At 42.1% G+C, this 21,270-nt stretch overlaps 1 pseudogene; it reads left to right on the top strand.

The window, feature by feature from the left end:
* The window catches only part of LOC141101089 (polymerase delta-interacting protein 3 pseudogene), a 52,090-nt pseudogene extending 41,550 nt beyond the window's left edge, over nucleotides 1-10,540 (top strand).
* Nucleotides 10,541-21,270: the final 10,730 nt, after the last annotated feature.

The following is a 21,270-nucleotide window of genomic DNA, read 5'->3' on the forward strand; positions in this document are numbered from 1 at the left end:
AAGTTGCCCAAATGAGGGATAAATGTGCTGCCTACTTTGTTTCGGATATTGGACATGTGGCATGGCAAGACAAAATGGTTTAAGCCGCTAATAAGTAAAATGTACCTATAATGTTTGCTGACTTTAATACTAACACCTTGACTGTAACACCCATTAATACTTCACTGAACAATGCACACATTTTTAAATAAAAAGATAATGAAAACACAGTGAGACAGGGATTGTGAAAAAAAATAATTTTTATTAACAAAAATTAATTAAACATTGCTTTTAACATAATTAAATAAAAAAAAATATTGAGCCTGTATTTTGTATAGGGCTGTGGTTTTTTGGTTTTTGTTGTTCTTGTTGTTTAAGAAGTTGGGTTTGGTGTTCTCAGAGTGTCAGTGGATACTGCTGTAGTTTTATAAGATGTGTTAATTGTTGTTTAAGAAGTTGGCTTTGGTGTTCTCAGAGTGTCAGTGGATACTGCTGTAGTTTTCTAAGATGTGTTAATTTCAAAGTGCAAAATAGGCATGCTGTGTGAATCCTTGTATGTATGTCTATGAGAACCTCTGAATGAGATGAGAGATGAGTAATTGAGAATAAGGGATATAAATAAATCCCCAATTGAGGGGTTCCGTTAGGTGTTATCCTCTGTATGTGACAGAGGACTTTATTCAACTCACTTTGAGCTGAATTAGGCAAAGGTAATTGAGATAAGGGATTTTTGTTCTCTTCTTGTTCTCTTCTTGTAAAATCAAATGACCACTGAAAAGTGAAAGGGGAAAAAAAAATCCCTTAATGAGCATGCATGAATGAATAATCACACATCATTTTGTGTCAAGAGATTGTTACCTTTCCAGTTCTTGTAGGAGATCCCGGACAGATGTATTATAGATATTTAAAATCCACATCTTGTATTATAGATATTTAAAATCCACATCTGAGACTGAATGAATTGAGAAATGATATAGCTTGTGTTATATGTCGCATTACATTGTAAAGTTTCCTGGATGCATTTGGCCAGAAAAGGGCAAGGCTCGGTTACTCACATTATACAGTTACCTGCTCTTACAGTGAAATCCCGCAATCCCGTGATTGTGAGGGTTTTGTAGAAATTGATTTTGTCTAAGAGCTGCTGCATTGTTACTGTGCAAAGGACACTGAATTTCTAAAATTCTGATGGGAGGGGGGAATGAAAGGGCTCCGCGGTTCTCCTCTCCTCTCTGTTCTTATCTCCACTGAGTGTCTAATGGGAGGATTCACGGAGCTGTGCTCAAAATTCTCTGTATTTCTGTCCTTGGTGTAATGCTCGCTAGGAGATTTGTGCATTTTAAAGCAACAGTACTTAATTGAGGTGGAATGAAATTTTGTAAGTTTAAGTTGGAAGCTGAAAGTAAAATATGGTGCCTAATTTAGAAGGAAATTTTAAGCGATTGTTTGGTCATTAATGTGTTTGAACCAGCTTCTAGTTGTGTGATTGATTTATAGCAAATTGAGGATCAGCAGAACGAGGTTGCCAACTGTACTGCTGATAAAGTAGGTTAGAGGCATATCACATCTGGGCCTCCTTACTTTAGTCAGCGTTTTTTTTGCTGTGGGTGAGAGGCGAAGGCAAGAAGCCTTCTGGCTACACCTTGGCAGGCTCGTTCTGACTTTGCTATGTGTGGCCTTTAAGACAAGGTCCAGGCACACTGAGAGGGCATTTCAGAATAAAGGTGAGCTGTCTAAGTTGAAGCAGCCTTCCCACGTTCCATGGAGCTGAACTTGGGGGAAAAAGGCCTATTCCTATCTAGTCAGCTGATCTAATGGGTGAGAGGCAAGGAGCCTTCTCGTTACACCTTGGCACCTTGACTTGCTACGTGTGGCCTGTAAGACAAGGTCCAGGCACACTAGAGGGGCATTTCAGAATAAAGGTGAGCTGTCAGGAGAAAAAGTTGAAGCTATGGGCAACTTTTTCTGTGTACAGTCAGGGCCTTCCAATGGGATTCCACCACTATGCAGATTGTAGAAGACAGAGAAGAAAGGAAGCAGTAAAACAGGTGGGACCAATATTGAAAAAGGCAAAAATGCTAGAGTGTGAATGTTTGGATGTACCAAAAGGCACAGACAAGGGAAGAAAATAGCAAGTGAATAAATGATGTTTGAGAATGTGCAGCAGTACGGAAGTAAGGTATATTATGAATGTTTTGATTGACAAAGTTTAACCAGAGACCCAGGCAAAACAGATGGACTTGTAAACACTGTGGTCAGACAACCCCATACTAAATAGCTACTTGTGTGACCTGTGCTACCGACCTAAGCGAGTTGCGCCAAATCATATCCGGACAAGATCATATGTAGTGACATAAGAAGCTGACATAATAGTGTGGTTAGTGGGTAGTGGGGACATTGACCTTTGAGGAGTAAGCTGACAGTAGACACCAGACGACCAACCACATCAGGACCTAGAAGGGTGACCAGAGTAAGAAAGATGTAGAAGTGTTATCCCTGGAGCCCCTCTGACCAGCTAGCTATGCTGAAGCAGCTGCCTGACCCGGAAAACCAACCATTCCCATTTTACAGACACATAAAGGAAATACAGCAGACATATAAGTGTACCTAGGCAGACCTAGAGAGGTTGGTGAGTTTAAAGGCAGGTGACGTACTAGGACATATAATTAAGACACATACAGATGTGGCAAAGAATCAGGCTTGGGGCATGGATGATAAATCTGCACAGTCTGGGGAGACGTACTGTGAGTCACTAAAACAGTGGGCTACAATGGAACAATCAGAGCAGTCTGTACTCCTGACTAACATGACACAGCAAAGAGGAGAGAGTGTAGAGATGTACTTTGGAGGGTTACAGCTGAAATGGGCAGACATGGGGTACATTCGCATAAACCCACTAGATGTTAAAATACTGGTGAATGCAATCATTGACGGTATGAACAAAGACTTACAAGATGCAGTACAGACAGCCAGACCTAAATGGAGATATGTAGATCCGAAAGACCTCCTTAAGGTAGCTAAAGTAGTTGAGCAAACAAGGATGATAAGACAACCTGTCATGTACACTGGAGCACAAGGAAGACAGTGGAGACATACTGTAGTAAGGGACCTAAGGACCTAGAAACAGTGAGGTGCTGGAATTGTGGTGCTTACAAAACTTATTGTTAGTGACAATACCCCTATGAATTTACTGTCATAATTAAATTGAAAGAAGGAACCACTCCTCCTTGTTTATAGCAATACCCCTTGAGCCTAGCCAAATCATTGGCCCTGAGCAGGGATATTTAAGAGTATGTTAAGGCAGGGGTTCTGGTGAAAAAATATTCTCCCTGCAACACCCCTTTGAATCCCATTATGAAAAAAGGACCCAAGGGTTCCCCTGACACTTACAGAAAGGTTCATGACTTAAGGGCTATTAATGATGTTACAGAGAGTGTGACCTCAATCGTTCCTAACCTACACACCTTACTGTCACAGCTCCCAGCAACATGAACTTGTTTCACAGTCATTGATTTGGTGAAATCTATGACCAGCCATTTTTCTTGTTTTGCACAGAGCAGGGAGGACATGCTACCGCAGTACTGACACAACAACATGGAGGGAAACAAAAACCAATAGCTTACTACTCAGCACAATTACACCCAGTGATCAGAGGGTCACCTATGTGTGTCCGTACGTGTGGCAGGAGCAGCTGCACTACTACTAGGAAAGGCATGTGAGATCACGCTGACTTTTCCTTTGACAATTTATTCCCCACATGACATCCATTCCATACTCGTACAAGTTCAACCAAAACATCTGTCTATGGCCAGACAGCTCCGACTTGAATGTGCTCTACTAATTCCTGAGTATGTCACCCTCAAAAGGTGTAATGTTCTGAATCCCGCCACCCTCCTGCCTGCGGATTCAGAAAAAGGGGGAATTGGTGACGGTATTAGCAAATTTGTGACCGTATTAGCAAGTGAGGAAGAGTACTTTGACATGACGCATGAACATGCCTGCATAGAACAGTCAGGAGACAGTGGGTTTTGCACACATTCATGAAAAACCTGTTCCTAATGCAGATTTTGAGCTTTTTTTGCAGATGGCTCCAGATACCCCCAGGATGGATGATTCTACACTTGATATGGTAACACCAATGAGATGTTGCCACATCACGAGCATGCTCAGTAGGGTGATTTCTGGACTTAGCCTCCAAAGCGTCCCTTTGCGGCTGAATATTGCTGGTTACCATAGACTTGTCTGGAATGTCAGCAGTACCCCAGCGAACAGAACGAGCCTGAGCAAGTCATTGGGACTGATGTCTTTGCTCAGCAGCACCCACTGTGGCTGAAGTAGAATGGGAGACCGCAGAAGCAGACAAGGCTTTGGATCAACCGCATACAGTGGGAGAATCCCGGCGCCTAACAGATATTCTTAACTAAGTACATGACACTGTGTTGGCTGGACATCCTACTTTCTCTGCCAAATGGAAAGTTATTTCAGTTCCTTTTGGTGCTAGATTGCTCAGAAAGATGTGGATGAGTATGTCCGTAAGTGCAGGATTTGTGCCAAGTCTAAAGCCTCTTGTCTGGCAGGTTTTCTTTTGCATACCAAGGTTCCGTCTCGACCTTGGACCCACTTGTCTATGGATGTTGCTGTGGGTGGTGGTGGACCATTTTAGCCAGATAGTTCACTTAGTCTGTCTACCAAAATTACTAATGGCTAAAGGTTTAGTTACTTTGCGTATCTCTCACATCCTTAAGCTACATGGCGTTCCTAAAAACATCCTGAGACTAATGGGCAGGGGTAGAGAATGAACCAGGAATTGGAACAATATTTAAGATGCTTTGTCTTATATCAAGAGGACTGGGTTGAATTTCTTTCTCTGGCGGAGCTTGCACTCAATAACCGCACTTCTACAGCTACCAGTACCTCGCCTTTTTTTGTTGTGGGAGTTTTCATCAAGTTTGCTGAGATTTTTCTAGATTGCAGTCTGCAGTCCCGGAGGATTAAAGATACTACTTCTTGTTTGATTAAGGTCTGGAGAGAAGTTAAAAGAGGTCTTTTGATATCTTGAAGAAAACGGCCAACTGAAGACGTAGGAGGTCTCCTAACTTTAAGGTGAGATATTTTGCCTGGTTATCCTATAAAAATCTGCATCTTATTGTTCGATCTAGAAAATTTACTCCTAGAACTTGTTGGACCTTATGCGGTAATCAATATTATTAATCCGGTGATGGTTAAGCTCCAACTTCTGGTTGCATGGCGAATTAATAATTCCTCTCATGTCTCTCCTCTTCAAAAGTTTGAAGTAGCATCGGGTCCTCAGGACAGTATTGTGCATTAATGCAGTCCGCTCAACGAATAGTGTTGGCGGACTGCATTAACGCTACTCCTGATTTATGATCGCGTTATGAGATCCCGCTAGCACAGATGCTTCATCTGCGCTAGCAGTGACGGACCCTCGGATGCTGCAGACCACGTCCGAGGGTCCATCACAGAATGACGGCACATCGCTAACGCATGCCGATTATGGCATGCGTTAGCGATGTGCTCGTCTATAGAAGTCTATGGGTGCAATAATGCATCCATTACATAGCATTAATGCCGCTATGTAACGGATGCGTTAAACGTACACCCTTATCTCAGTGTGAACCCAGCATTAGGGAAATGCTTCACTAGCGATACTGATAGTGGGGGCTCCATTGCGTTATCTTAGGGTGCCAACCTCCATGGTCAGGAAGGGACAGACCAAGGTCAGAAAGAGGCTTTTTCTAGTCTGTCAGGTTCAGATATTTGTCTCCCTGGTTTGTACGCTACCCGTGTGAATATACGTTAGCAGTCATAACAACCTCCATACTTTCCTTGCATATCCCAAAGCCCCCTAAATCCTCTTTGACCAATACTGCCTTACTCTTTCTGTCTGCTCTATCTATCCCATTATTTACACAACTACCCTCCCCCCAGTATAACAGCCACTCCATTCATCTGAGCATTTTTCTCCCAGCACAGCGCCCTTCCCCCCATTTCCCAAGATCTCAATTTGTGCATGTGCTGCCTCCGGCAGCCATTTTCCTGAAGCCCACTACAGGGATATAATAGGGAAAAAAATCTACTCCGCTCACCAGCGCTGACACCTTCTGAGATCCCAGGCACCACAACATTGCCCTGCTATACTGCCACCAGATCCCTGAATCAGCAGCCCTGCCTCCTGTGACCCTTTTCCACTTCTGCCGGATACTGGGTAATCTTACTTGGGTAATATAAGATGCCTTCCCCTTTTCGTCCCAAATTTGGAGGAAAAAAGTGCGTCTTATAATCTGAAAAATGCAGTATTTAGATCCCTGACCTGGGTTTCCAATCATGCAATCCCTGACATCGAGCGCAGATATATCCACCCTCAAACGGCCGTTCAAGGCGTGAAGACATCTTGCAAGAAGCACCTGGTAACATCATCCATGGGGCTCATGCCAAAAAGGGGTAAACAATATAGAGAAAAGCAGAAAAAACAACGGAAAACTAGTAAGGAACAATTCTATTTTGTTAAACTATGATATTGTGTTTAACTATGCACTTATCCGCAGCCCTGGTACTTAAAATGTAGCCCTTGGTCAGCTCATCAGTCCTCACTTAGAGCTACTGGAATTTATTATACTGCAACCATCAAGGATTTGCGCAGCTTTTGATGGCATTATATAGCACTACTACTGAGCAGTGTAACTGTAAATCCATCATCAGCGTGTGATAAACACTTACAGTACTATCAGCAGCTTTACTGAACAATGTAGCTGTGAATGTAGCAGTTTGAGTAAACAGTTACTTGAAATCTGTAGCACGAAGAACATTATACTTTATTACTGAGCAGTGTAGCCATGAATTCAGCACTGGGGTGAGATCATTCACTTGCTAGAAATAAATTTCGTCATGAAGGACATTACACAGAAGTTATGAGCAAAGTTGAAGGAACTTCAACTCTCCGATTAAGTAAAACTACTAGAAAGCAAGAACATTCTTTTTGTGCATCTCTCTGGCTCTCACTCTCCTCCTTCACAAACACTTCTGTATGGCAGTCAATAAATAGCTGTAATCTGCTCCCTCAGTTTCCACGCAGTGAATTTTGTTCCAACCAACATGGATTTTAAAAGTTTTTTAGTAAAATGATATGTGTATAGACCTTAGGAGTGGAGAGAGAAAGTGGCTCATGAGTGGAGAATAAAGCAGACTTTTCCAATGAGCTATATTACAAATTCTTCTATATTTGCTTCTATTGGTTTACGGATAGTTTGGTGAAACATCGGTGACAATTGAAGGCAAAAGAACCTAAATAATTTTGCAATGGTTAAGAGACAATTTGCTATAATGTGTAAAATTCCCTCCTCTCCCCAGGTGCCATCAAGGAAAGTGTGGATAGGGAAGTATACGGTAGAAGAAAGGTACCAACATGGCACTGCCCCTCGAACAGAAGGTGCCACCAGTCCAGACAACATGGAAAGGATATTAAAAGGTCCAGGAAAAAACATGTTTTATTTTGGTCTGATGAAAGGCAGCAGATCCTGAAAACACGTAAGGTTTTAAGACAATATTTCACTCAATTAAATAAAGTTTATTTTATATGGTCTGAGTTAATCCCAGCAATCCTGGATTTTGTGTTTCACATGGATGGTATATATCCCCCCTAATATCTGTCCACACTCTAAGGCTGTGTGCCCACGTAGCGATTTTTAAGCGTTTTTGCCGCGATTTTCGGAGCGAAAACGCTGCGAAAACGCTTAAAAATCGTGTACAGAACGCCCCCCATGCATTCCTATGGCATTCCGCACATGCTGTGCTAATGCTGCGCTTTTTTCCGCGGCGGAATCGCATCGCGGAAAAAATCGCAGCATGCTCATTCTTTGTGCGGAATCGCAAAGAATTGCCGCGATTCCGCACCCATAGGAATGCATGAGAATCGCTTACTTCCCGCATGTGGCTATGCCCACCATGCGGGAAGTTAAGCGTCTCATGTGCGGTTGGTACCCACGGTGTGGAGGAGAGGAGACTGTCCTCCAGGCCCTGGGTACCATACCCCTGTAAAAAAAAGAATAAAAAATAAAAAATCGGTGTATATTTACCTTCCGGCGTCCCGCGATGCATTCCCGGCCTAAGCGTTCCCAGTAATGCCTTGCGGCAAGGTCCTGTGATGACGTAGTCTCGCGTGACTCTAGCGGTCTCGCGAGATCGCTATAGCAACGCGAGACTACCTCATCACAGGTCTCGCAAGGCATTACTGGGAACGCTGAGGACCGGGAATGCAGCGCGGGACGCCGGAAGGTAAATATACCCCGATTTTTTTATTTTTTTTAGCATTTTAACATCTTATCTTTTACTATTGATGCCGCACTATGTTTGACGAGTGTGACCAACCTGTCAATCGCTTTCCAAGCGATGCTTCAAATCGCTTGGAAAGTGCTTGAATATCGCACGCGAAAATCGTGGCAAAATCGCGATCATAATCGCAGTAAAATCGCGGCGAAATCGCGCAGAAAAAAACGCGCGATTTCTGGGAAGGAGTCCGGTTTTTAGTAAGCGTTTTAAAACGCTACGTGTGCACATAGCCTGAGACTAATTACCAATTTTCTAGGGGACAATGTGCCAAAACGACAGATAGAATCAGTTAAAGGTGAGAAGAATTTTAGTAAAAACTCAAATTATTTTGGACCCAATTTTTTGAGAATTTATTTTCAGGCCGGAATTTTGTTGACTTAAGAAGGGTCAAGAAAGCGATAAAAAAAATGCCCAACTTGCTGCTCACTCAATTTGTGAATGATACCTAAAATAATTCAACATTCTGTCTGAACCACAAAGTTCTTTCAAGTAATAAGCAAATCTGACAACATTTGAACTCATCATTTTCTTCAAAATTGGCCAAATATTTGATTCATGTTGAATTTTTTTTATGGGAATTGAACATTCTTCCCTATGTTCTGGGCCTCTTTGCTGGGTGAAAAGAAAAATAATACTCACCTCGTCCCGCCAGCACAGTCCCCATCCTCCCTGCAGCTTCCTAAAGTCTCTCCTTTTCTTTGACACCACAAGTAATGCCCTTTCAGTCCATCTTCTCTCTGTGCCAGGGTCTCTAGTGCCAATTAGGCCTCTGATGTCACGATGCACGTTATGATGCCACAAAGTCACAATGTGTGCCACCTCGGGCCTAGTCAGCACCTTGGGTATTGCACAACATGAGAGGTTTACTTGGCACCAGAAACCCTTAGTGAAGAGAGGAGAAGCGCAGAGGATCAGATGGGGCTGTGGTGGTGGGACAGGTGAGCGGCAAGGTAAGAATGTTTTTCCCCTAAAGAGACCTTAGAATGTAAAAAGGAATGTTCCATCTTCATTGAATCATTTTGATTCCTGGCCAATGGCTGAATTTTAGTCTGTCAGATCCGCTCATCACAAGCCATAATGTCACAGTTTATTGAACCTTTTTTATAGGGAACATTCCCACATTTCTATAACGAGATATTCCGGCCCCTCGCCTTTTCTTCTCGAGGGTAAATGCATTTAGACTTGATAACCTGTTTAGATCTTCCACACCTGATATGAGTTTCGTTGCCCTCATCCTGAACTCTCTCCAGCTCTATGATCTGTTTTTTTATGGATTGGTGTCTAGAACTATCCTGCATATGTAAGATATGGCCGCCCAAGTACTTCAGAGAGAGGTGAAATAATCCGCTCTTCTCTAGCAGCCTTGCCTTTCCAATATAAGACGTCTGTCGCTATCCGCCGGTTACATATATTGTACATTTGTGTATTGGGAATGATTTTCTGTTTGAAGCCAGAAGAGGAAGGTTACCTGCAGAAACATCTCCAGTGCATCAGATGTAGGTGTCACTTTATTTTTTGTCATTCTTCACACACTTGTCACACTCATCCTCATTTGGAGGTTGATAGGAATTCTCAGGAAAGGTTTAGTTTGACATGTGGTTCATGCTTGCTACAATGTACCAGTGGATCTATCTGCCCATATAAAACTATCCTGCCTGATATTCTGCTCCGCAGGATGAACTGAAGGAATTTCAAGTGTAAAACTCATAAGTAAGCACCAGAAATTCCTGTTGCAAACAGATAATTCTGATATTCCGCCACCGCTGCTGTTTGTACAATGGGAAAGTTATTCTGGGAAAATAAATAGAACTCAATAATAATGAAAAGTCCAATCACTTGTCAATGATGCGTATTGGTGAAAATGTGCAAAATCCTGTAATATGGCAGCAAATCTGATGTGTCTCTGTGCACACGTTCAGGTAATGCTGACAGCCCTTACGCTTCACGCAAGGAACTGTCGGTGCAAAGATAATTATATTATATTATCTATATACTGTATATAGATAAATGCATTATTTATACCGGGGGCTCTCTTCTGTCTCTGACACTCCTCTGATTGATGCCTCTGGTGGACCCCAAATGAAAAGCCGAAATTCTTATTTGTTCTTTGGTAGCAGATAAGCTTGATGTGAATGTTCTCATAGACGTTCGGGATTTACAGAACGATAGCAAAGAAATAAGAAACAATACCCAGATGATGCAGAGCCTGGCATTGTGAGTGGAGAACGACACATTTCCAGATCTGTATGATCCATTTTAACAGATAGTTACGACTTCTGTCAATGGAGATGCGGAGCAGAGCTGTCATCTGAGTTCTGCAGTTGATGTTATTGGAGGCATCAGTGATGTTGGATGAAGTCTGAGAAATAGAAAATCTCAAGTTCTACAATTTCAACCTTAAAAGACGGTCATGATAATTATGTGGTGTTAAGGAACTGTCCCATCTACAAATTCCTAAACAGATGCCATCCTGATTATTGACTGATCACCATCTAGCTCCCTGACAATGATAAAAAAGCTGCAAAGCCACTTATTGCCCTGCACTGGCCACCGAAGGAAATAAATTGGTGACCATTAGTGTTGAGCATTCCGATACCGCAAGTATCGGGTATCGGCCGATATTCACTGTATCGGAATTCCGATACTGACTTCCGATACTTTTTTCATATTGGATACCGGAATCGGAAGTTCCCATAATGCTATCAGCCCGCTCGATTTGATTCAGCCAATGGGAATCCTCAGAAGTGTGGGTACATCCTGTTAGGCATGTTAACTATTGGCATGGCTGTGATTGGCTGCTGAAATGACGTCATCATGATGCGCAGTCTGTGCGCATCATAATGCGGTCTGTGCCAACTGCGGGGGGTATGTGCCGACTGTCGGGGGTCTGTACAGGCCTCTCAGGGGCCTGTGCCGGCTGCCGGTGGTCTGTACGGGCCAGCCGGGTGCCTGTGCCACCTGCCGATGGTCTGTACAGGCCTCTCGGGGGCCTGTGCCGGCTGCCGGTGGTCTGTACGGGCCTCTCGGGGGCCTGTGCCGGCTGCCGGTGGTCTGTACGGGCCAGCCGGGTGCCTGTGCCGGCTGTCGGTGGTCTGTGCGGGCCTGCCGGGGGTCTTGTGTGTGTGCAGGCATTGTCCGATGGGACTACAAGTCCCATCGGGCGATGCCTGCTACACTGACAGTGATTGACACATTAGCCAATGATGGGACAGTAGTAGTCCCATCATCCGGCTAATGTGTTGAATGTAAAAAAAAAAACAAAACATACTACATACATAGTACATATATACTACATTCATACAGCATACATGCATACTACACACATGCTACATATATACTACATTCATACAACATACATACAAACTACATACATGCTACATATATACTACATTCATACATACATACTACATACATGCTACATATATACTACATTCATACAACATACATATATACTACATACATGCTACATATATACTACATTCATACATACATACTACATACATGCTACATATATACTACATTCATACAACATACATACATACTATATACATGCTACATTCATACAACATACATACATATACTACATACATGCTACATATATACTACATTCATACAACATACATACTACATACATACTACATTCATACAACATACATACATACATATATACTACATACATGCTACATATATAATACATTCATACATACATACTACATACATGCTACATATATACTACATTCATACAACATACATACATATATACTACATACATGCTACATATATACTACATTCATACAACATACATACATATATACTACATACATGCTACATATATACTACATTCATACAACATACATACTACATACATGCTACATATATACTACATATATACTACATTCATACAACATACATACATACTACATATATACTACATTCATACAACATACATACATATATACTACATACATGCTACATATATACTACATTCATACAACATACATATATACTACATACATACTACATACATACAACATGCTACATACATACATTCATACAATACATACATACTACATACAAAACATTCATACAATACATACATAGACATACAGTACATATAACACAGAGTACATACTCACCAATACTTGTCACATTGTTCCCCAAAGCCAGTGTCATCTAAGGAAAAATATGAAAATAACAAACAAGCCATATACTCCCTGATCCGCAGAAATCCACGCATGTCCCACGTCGATCTCCCATGGAGAGCAGCAGCATCAGCTGATGCGACCGCTCTCTACGGGGCTCAAGGAATCCAGTGTCGGGAGGTAGGTATCCTTCCGCACTGTATTCCTCTGCCACTGTAAAAAAAATAGTCCCTAGTCATACTTTTGGCATTGCTGTGTGAAAAAGTTCCCACGCAGCATTTGCCATAAAGTGAGACCAGGGACTTTTTTTTACAGTGGCGGAGGAATACAGTGCGGAATGAATGTAGTATATATGTATGTTGTATATATGTAGCATGTATGTAGTATGTAGTATATATGAAAGCCATCCAGTCTGGCCTAAGCTGTTACTATTATTATTATTACCTTTATGCATTATTTGCAGTATATTTTTTACTTTTTAGTTCAGGATATTTGTGTTTTTTGCTTTTTGTTTTCTCTGGTTAATGGTCATGTGTTAATATGCACTTACATTGTGCATACACATTAACTTACTTTTCTCAGTTCAGATTTGTTTTTTATTCATTTCATTGTGCATTCAGTGCATATATGGGTGTGACCGCCCTTTTTCTGAGCTGGGAAGCCATCCAGTCTGGCCTAAGCTGTTACAAGTGGTTCAGAAGCTCGATCCTTATTCACATTCACATTCACGTCACTTGGCAAGTGAAAAAGGTTTTAAATACTAGAGTAGGGACTGTCCCACAAGGGTTGCTGTGATGTGGCGGGATGGCTTGTACATTATTTTGATCAAAATTATGTTTACTAAATACCCTTATTATTATTATTACCTTTATGCATTATTTGCAGTATATTTTTTATTTTTTAGTTCAGGATATTTGTGTTTTTTGCTTTTTGTTTTCTCTGGTTAATGGTCATGTGTTAATATGCACTTACATTGTGCATACACATTAACTTACTTTTCTCAGTTCAGATTTGTTTTTTATTCATTTCATTGTGCATTCAGTGCATATATGGGTGTGACCGCCCTTTTTCTGAGCTGGGAAAGCCATCCAGTCTGACCTAAGCTGTTACAAGTGGTTCAGCCGCTCGACCCTTATTCCTATTCACGTCACTTGGCAAGTGAAAAAGATTTTAAATACTAGAGTAGGGACTGTCCCACAAGGGTTGCCGTGATGTGGCGGGATGGCTTGTACATTATTTTGATCAAAATTATGTTTACTAAATACCCTTATTATTATTATTATTACCTTTATGCATTATTTGCAGTATATTTTTTACTTTTTAGTTCAGGATATTTGTGTTTTTTGCTTTTTGTTTTCTCTGGTTAATGGTCATGTGTTAATATGCACTTACATTGTGCATACACATTAACTTACTTTTCTCAGTTCAGATTTGTTTTTTATTCATTTCATTGTGCATTCAGTGCATATATGGGTCTGACCGCCCTCTTTCCGAGCTGGGAAAGCCATCCAGTCTGGCCTAAGCTGTTACTAGTGGTTCAGCCGCTCGATCCTTATTCACATTCACGTCACTTGGCAAGTGAAAAAGGTTTTAAATACTAGAGTAGGGACTGTCCCACAAGGGTTGCCGTGACGTGGCGGGATGGCTTGTACATTATTTTGATCAAAGTTATGTTTACTAAATACCCTTATTATTATTATTATTATTACCTTTATGCATTATTTGCAGTATATTTTTTACTTTTTAGTTCAGGATATTTGTGTTTTTTGCTTTTTGTTTTTACATGTATTTATGTAGTATATATGTATGCTGTATGAATGTAGTATATATGTAGCATGTATGTAGTATGCAGTATGTATGTATGTTGTATGTATGTTGTATATATGTAGCATGTATGTAGTATGTAGTATATATGTATGTTGTATGTAGTATATATGTAGTATATATGTATGTTGTATGAATGTATATATGTAGCTTGTATGAATGTAGTATGTATGTAGTATATATGTAGCATGCATGTAGTATGTATATATGTAGTATGTATGTAGTATATATGTAGTATGTATGTGGTATGTATGTAGTATATATGTAGCATGCATGTAGTATGTATATATGTAGTATGTATGTAGTATGTTGTTTTTTTGTTTTTTTTACATTCAACACATTAGCCGGATGATGGGACTACTACTGTCCCATCATTGGCTAATGTGTCAATCACTGTCAGTGTAGCAGGCATCGCCCGATGGGACTTGCAGTCCCATCGGACGATGCCTGCACACACACAAGACCCCCGGCAGGCCCGCACAGACCACCGACAGCCGACACAGGCCTCCGGCAGCCGGCACAGACCACCGACAGCCGGCACAGGCACTTGGCTGGCCCGTACAGACCATCGGCAGCCGGCACAGGCCCCCGGCAGGCCGGCACAGGCCCCCGAGAGGCCCATACAGACCACCGACAGCCGGCACAGGACCCCGGCAGGCAGGCACAGGCCCCCGAGAGGCCCATACAGACCACCGACAGCCGGCACAGGCCCCCTGCAGGCCCATCCATACAGACCACCGACAGCTGCACAGGCCCCCGACAGGCCTGTACAGACCCCCAAGAGGCCCGTAAAGACCACCAACAGTCGACACAGGCCCCCGAGAGGCCCGTAAAGACCACCGAGAGGCCCGTAGAGACCCCGCCCGCACACACAGACACGCACAGTGTCTGCCCACGCACCGCCCGCACTCTTCCCTCCTCCCTAACAGGCTGTACAAGGCAAGAAAGGGTTTTTTTAATTCCGATATTTCTGTCCCATTGACTTTAATGGGACTTCTGGGATCGGAATCGGCGACACCCGATACTTTTTTTAGATTGGCCGATCCATTCCGATCCGATATTTTTCAGTATCGAGTGGTATCACTCATCACTAGTGACCATGATATTCTTGGTCGGATTGAATGAGAGATAGATAATAGATAGATAGATTAATAGATAGATAGATAACAGATAGATAATAGATATATGATCATAGATAGATCATAAATAGATAGATGATAGATAATAGATTGATAGATAGATGAGAGATAATATATAGATAGATGATTGATAATAAATAGATAATAGCCAGAAAATAGACAGATAATAGATAATAGATAGATAATAATATTCATATAGATGATAGATAACATATAGATAGATAATAGACAGATAGATAATAGATAAATAGAAAAAAGTCAAGGCAGCACCAGCAAAAAAAAGAGAGTGCAGGGGTGCAGAGCCTCCAAGGTATAAACCATTCTTCCGATATACACACAAAAATTAAGGCAAGCACTCCCAAAATTGAAAATTAGAAAAATGTAATAGTCCATAGTGATGCCAACGTTTCTGTTCAATTGATGTCTTTTCTCAAGCAGTGTTAATGTGCATATACCAAAAGCTGTATCAATCAATACATCAATGATATATAATATCCATAATTCATAAGGGATTTGGATGTTTCGCCCCGCTGGGGGCGAAACTTCCTATAACCCATTCATAAAGAATAAAATAGATGAATTATATACAGAGTAGTGCACATATTGCAGGTTTACATTCATATATACAGTACATACAATATATCCGTGCAGTAGGAAATGCAGCATTTACTGATCACAATACAGGAGCAGTCTGCTGAATTGTTCTACTAATCCTCATGTGTCAGTATTTACAGACTCACTTACTACACAAAGAAAGTTATCGAAATCACTGCTGAATTCAGTGTCCAAGAACAGCAAACTGCGCATGATCGAAGTAAACCAGCACCAGAGGGAAAAAGGAGGAGTTTGGTTTGTCTGTGAATGCGTGCCCGCCATATTGGAGACCAGCAATCTACAAATGCTAGAGATAGTCCAGTCAAACTACGAAAAAAAAATCCTTTACTCTGAACAAATTCCAAGAAAGCATTTTATTGTTTTTTTTGGTAGTATTACATGTAGGGAAAAACATACTAAAAGTTTACCAAGATTACAAAGGGTCCAAATGTGACGTCAAAGAATATGGCCGCCAAAGCTGTAAAATGTTAAATGTGACTCGCCTCTCAGTGTCTATCATATTTCTTTTACAATTACTACTATTATTATATTTATTATTTAACGATTTATTTATCTTCTTTAACAGAGCTGAGAATGATGGAAAGTCAAGAAACTTGCCTCTTATGCAGCCATGAAGTAGAAGATTACGGAGAGAGAGTGGTGATTGGTGCAAAAGGAGCTGAGGGATCAATAAAGCCAGTATTGAGTGGGGCGTTAGCACTGTGGTAGCTGCTGGAGCAGTGGTGCACAAGAGATGTCGTATGAACTACATAAACAAGAGGCAAATAGACTTGCATAAGAAAGCTACTTCCGTTCATCATTCACCTGCCAAGAGAGGTACATGGGTGTCTACTGGATCCTATGACAGCACAACGCAGTGTTTGTTCTGTGGACATGAAGTGGTCAAGACAAGATCTAGTAGTGATTTCGATGACTATAGCTTTGTTAAAACGGATGGATTTGTAAGGTCCATCTTGTCACATTGCAAACAGTGTAATGATGACTGGGCAATCACCATTCAAGGGAGAATCGTGTACTTTGGGAAGGACTTACATGCTGCAGACTGTTTGTATCATCGTTCATGTGACATTAACTTTCGGACAAATTACGGAATTCCTATATGTCATGGTGGTGGATCTACTACAAAGAAACCGCGGAAGGTAGGGAGGCCGATGAACATGGACCAAGAGCAAGCGTTCTTGAGAATGTGTGCATTTCTCGAGGACAACGATGAAGAGTTACTGACTATCACAGATCTTGCAAAGAAAATGAGGGAGTATCTTGTAGAAGAAGACAGTGCTGCCTATAGTAATAAATGGCTGCGGTATAGGCTGGAGGAGAGGTATGGCGATTCGCTATTCATAGCAGAGTGTGAAGGGTTGCCTAACATTGTAACGTTCCGTTAAAAGACCAGAATAATCCTGAGGGACTATTTCCGTAGTCAGGAAACGGATGAAGAAGCCCAGAAGAGAGCCATCATAGAGACTGCGGCCAAACTAATCAAGAGCGATATCAAGACTAAGATCCCATCTTCAACCGATGAATATCCGAAGACTTCTTCACTTGAATGTCAGTCTGCCTTAGATTATCTCCCCCTGAGTTTTCTTTGCTTGCTTGAAATCCTCTTCGTTGGAAAGGACATTCACAGGAAGGTCGCAAGCATTGTACAATCAGTTGTTCAGGCTGTACGTCGCTGGGCTGTAGTAGCTCCATTGCAGCTTGGGTTAGCAGTCCAGCTCCATCATCATTTCAGGTCTCGATTTCTTGTAGACAGTCTCTCAGCCATGGGATATTGTTCATCATATTCGGAAGTTCAGCGATTCAAGGAAAACGCTACCGCTTCTGTTGGCCAGGATGTACTCGGTGGTACCATAGACAGACTGGATACGGCACTGCTGTTCGCTGCGGACAACGTCGATCATAATATCATCACGCTAGATGTGAAGAGGACTTTCCACGGCATGGGGATGGTAGCTACTGTGACTCCAGGAAGGAAGGTCAGTCGCACTGTTCTCAGACGGAAGACTGCGGACTTGGAGATAGTTGAACAAAGCAGAGTTGATGTAAGGGAATACCGTTTTGCAAAACACACTCGCCGAAACATAAAATTCAAGCCCTTGCCATTTCTCGACGCCATTGACCATCATGTTGATGTATTGTGGGAGATGTCTTTACGCTTCAAACAGCCTGCACCGAGCTGGAATGGAATGATGTACATGCTACATAAAGACTGTGATCATCCGGGGTCGTCTTCGGTAATCTTCCTGCCCATCATTGACATGTATTCCGGAGACAAGTCATGCATCTTCTCTACTCTTGAGTATCTGTGCAACCTTGCTGATAAACACCGATCCGCTGCAGTTGTTACATTCGATCAGCCACTCTACTGGCAAGCGTCAGAAATCAAACACCAGGTGCCTGAAGACAGCTCAGTTCGAGATGTTGTCCTGATGCTCGGGAGCTTCCACACATTGATGAATCTTATGGGTGCCATAGGAACGTTGATGGATGGGAGTGGAATCAAAGAGATCTTGGGAACAATTTACGGTGACAATGCTGTGCAACACATCATGACTGGAAAGGCAGTTCAGTGTGCAGTTGGTGGCCATCTCCTCCTTGATCAGTGTCTTACTCAGCTAGTTGCAGACAAAGTACTTTGCAACCATCCCGGTTCTGCAGACCTGTTGCAAGAACTTGAGCAGTTGTATGCTCGGACACTGACAGGGGAGAGTGACTTGAATTCGGTCATCACTTCTACCTGCCTTAGTGAAATTGTCCACCTCTTGTCCACCAAAAGAAACGGATTATCTGCTCACTCTCGCACCAGTAAACTATGGCTGAATAACCAACAGATGGTTGGAATTTCAAGGGAGCTTATGGAGGCCGATCGTACAGGATCCTGACTGATGCACCTTCATGCTGTAGCTGAATGTTTGCCCATTCTTGCAGCTGCTGGGCATGGGAACTATGTGAAGGCCGCCTACCTTTTCCTCCAGTTTTTGACCACTCTGGAAGATGATATGCCATCAGTCTTCCATAGATTTATGAATGGCTTGCATCTTGTAAGGCGGACTGATCAGTACTGTGCAGGCCTGGGTTGCGACCTAGTAATCAAACAAGCTCTGATACGCTCCCTAAAAACTGCAGGAGGACTCACCAAAGGAAGTGGAATGTCCAAACATCAGAGGGCCTTGTGGACTCTGTCTGTGCCAGTGTCCTCTTCCTACAGTGATGCAATGCAGGGTTTCACTCGCCAGAGCTTTGTCACCAGTGAACAACACAAGGAGGCAAGAACGTCAAGGACGAGAAGAGATCGTGAAGACCTGGAGAAAATTGCAGATAAACTTGAGACCTTTTCACCTTTCTCTTTTGAAGTGTCTCTTCGCAACATTATCACCGGTGTCAATGCAAATAAGGATGTGAATGTCCATAACCTGTTCACCATTGGCAGAGAAATAGTGGCAACAATGGAGGGTCAATCACTGTTTTCAGTTAAGTACAGGCGGTCAATGAAAGCCAAGACCCCGGCATCCTTTGAGGCTATTGACGTTGCTAAGGACAAAACAATAGACCCCACTCTTTTGTTCCAAAGGTTTCTTGTGGTGTCTCAAACTGCTGATCTTTCCCTTGATGAGGTGATGGCCTATGAACTTTCACCATACCCACCATCCCTCTTTGAGGCAAAACATCTCTTACGCAAACCAAACAAAGCACAACTGATGGCTGCTATAAAAGAACAGAGTTCAGATGACGCAGTACTCAAGGATGTACCAGAAGTGGAACATTATGTTCTTGACGGAGGTTCTCTTCTCCATCAACTGAAGTGGTCAGAAGGAAAGACATATTGTTCAATCGCTGAAGACTATGCATCTTTCACACTAAAGCACTATGGTAAGGCTACAATAGTATTTGATGGTTACATTGGAGGACCAAACACTAAGGACATTACCCATCAGCGACGGTGCAAAAAACGAACAAGTAACAAAGTGAACATTACTGAAGGAACGAAATTTGTCGGAAAAAAGGAGGACTTCCTTTCGAATGTGGAGAACAAACAGTCTCTTATCAATCTCGTTTCACAGCGCATGAATAACAGAGGTTGCCACGTAATACAACCAGAGGGGGATGCAGATGTGGAGATTGTTAAGGCAGCAGTGTCAATGTCATCCAACAAAAGCACTAGTCTCATTGGCGAAGATACAGATCTTTGGTGTTGTTACTTCATCACGCGTCAACCAGCGATGGCAACAAGCTTTATTTCTACTCGGATAAAGGGAGTCCTGCAACAGTATATGACATTAAGGTTATGAAGAAGTTCCTGGGAAACCTTGTCTGCAGCAGTCTTCTGTTCCTTCATGCATTCACGGGTTGCGATACCACTTCCGCGGTTTTTGGAATCGGAAAAAACCTCGGTCTACACAAGGTTTTGAAGGGAGACTCGGTCTTAAATAGCTGTGCTAAAATCTTTTCCACACCTAACAAAAACAGAGCTGAGATTGAAGACGCTGGGTGTAAAGCGATGATGGCATTGTTCAGGGGCAAACCTGGAGACAATCTGTCTGCAATGAGGTATTCTACTCTCTGCAAAAAAGTTGGTTCAGCCAAAATCTTTGTTACACCTGAACGACTGCCACCGACCTCCTCTGCAACGAAGTATCATGCCCTTCGGAGTTACCTCCAAGTGATGCTTTGGATGGACAATGGTGAGGCCATGGACACTACTGAATGGGGATGGGAATTGCAGAACAACAGTCTAGTTCCAGTAATGATGGATACTTCACCCGCGCCAGAAACACTTCTGAAAATAATTCACTGCAATTGTTCTCGTGGTTGTAGTACACTTCGGTGCACTTGCAAAAGACACGGACTTACCTGTTCACGGGTATGCGGACCATGTCAAGAAGGGCATTGTGACAATGTGAGTGAGGAAGTAGTGTCTGTCTGATGATGAAAATAGTGACTATTGACCTGGCACGCTTATTCAGTGATGAAGTAGGTCTTAAAATGCACTGTGTATTCATTCTATAATTTCTAGAAATGTACATATATGTCATGACGTCATTGATAACGTCATGACCTCGCCTGTCCATGTAGTTAGTATAAAACTTTGTATAAAAATTGTTATATGAAAATATATAGTATACAAAATGCAAACTCTTCTGTAACCTAAAGCTACAGCTTTGAAATAGGGAAATATTGGTTATTTTTAGTGCGACGGCTGTCATCGTCTTATGACGTCATAGTTAGGA

The sequence above is a fragment of the Dendrobates tinctorius genome, unplaced genomic scaffold (assembly GCF_039654945.1).
Source record: "Dendrobates tinctorius isolate UK_male_01 unplaced genomic scaffold, ASM3965494v1 ptg000114l, whole genome shotgun sequence".
In the NCBI taxonomy this organism is placed as follows: Eukaryota; Metazoa; Chordata; class Amphibia; order Anura; family Dendrobatidae; genus Dendrobates; species Dendrobates tinctorius.